This window comes from Manduca sexta, chromosome 22, assembly GCF_014839805.1.
Source record: "Manduca sexta isolate Smith_Timp_Sample1 chromosome 22, JHU_Msex_v1.0, whole genome shotgun sequence".
NCBI lineage: Eukaryota > Metazoa > Arthropoda > Insecta > Lepidoptera > Sphingidae > Manduca > Manduca sexta.
Genome location: NC_051136.1, coordinates 6,332,819 through 6,333,965, shown reverse-complemented (window position 1 = coordinate 6,333,965; position 1,147 = coordinate 6,332,819).

Below are 1,147 nucleotides of genomic sequence, written 5' to 3'. Positions count from 1 at the left end.
TGTATTTAAATTAATTATGCAATATTGTATGAAAAGGGTGCATGAAAATATATGAATTTCATTACTATTTTGTTCACGTAGCTTTTCTATTCTAACAAAGACAGTAGATAAAACAGGATTTATTCTTGGAACTATAAGGCATTCAAATTAAATTCACAAAAAAAATATTAAAACGGTTTTCAAACTGACACGGAAGCACATTCGGAATTTAAATTTAATCTTTACCCTAGTACACATATTTACTTGTTTGCTATATTTTAGGAAAACATATCAGGCGAGATATTCCAATGTACTCGTCTCTGGTAACGACTTCCCTGCGTCAGTTTAACTACTGATCTTCATAGTTAGTCTCCCACGGCACCTTTACCTCGTGTATAACACACATCCTCTATAAAGTGGACTACCCTAATTAATGCCACAAGATCATAAATATTTTTATCTTTATTATTTTTATTACATTCATTTCCTGCCGCCGTTTTTAATAAACGATTCTAATCCCTCTTACGATTGATCTGGAAAATGGACTAAACAAAAAAAAAAATTGGCATGTTCATAAATGAATTATTTTGATTGGTTTACTCTCAGGATGAGATAGAAAATTAAGATTGGGATAGTTTATTGAAAACGGCCGTTAGTCAGTTAAGTTAGTTATGGTCTAAGAGCATGCTAATAAATATAATCCAATTGGATTAAGGATGACCTGCTTATGCTCGCAACTATAGGAACCAAAGTCCCACTGGTCCCAACAAATTTGCCTAAATTTATAAAATAATTTTCGGAATTTAGTCTATTTATTTCATTTTAATATTCAGTCTAAGTTAACGGCTTACAAACATATGAACATCTACAAGCTTTGTTATTTATAATAAGTACCAAGATTACAACAGTGTTGTATTATAAGCGGAATACTATTATATTAGACAAGATAAAATGAATAACTTTTAGTAATGACAACAACTTAAAGATAATCACACACGCCTTTTATCCTTGAAGGGGTAGGCAGAGGGACAACTAATGTTATACATTCTGCCGTGTACATTCCATCCCATGTTGTGAAAGATAGCGAGCCTATGGTCATATCGGGCACAAATTTTAGACTCCGGGCTGATACTGAGTAAAAAAACCAATGTCACTTTGTCCGAACCCC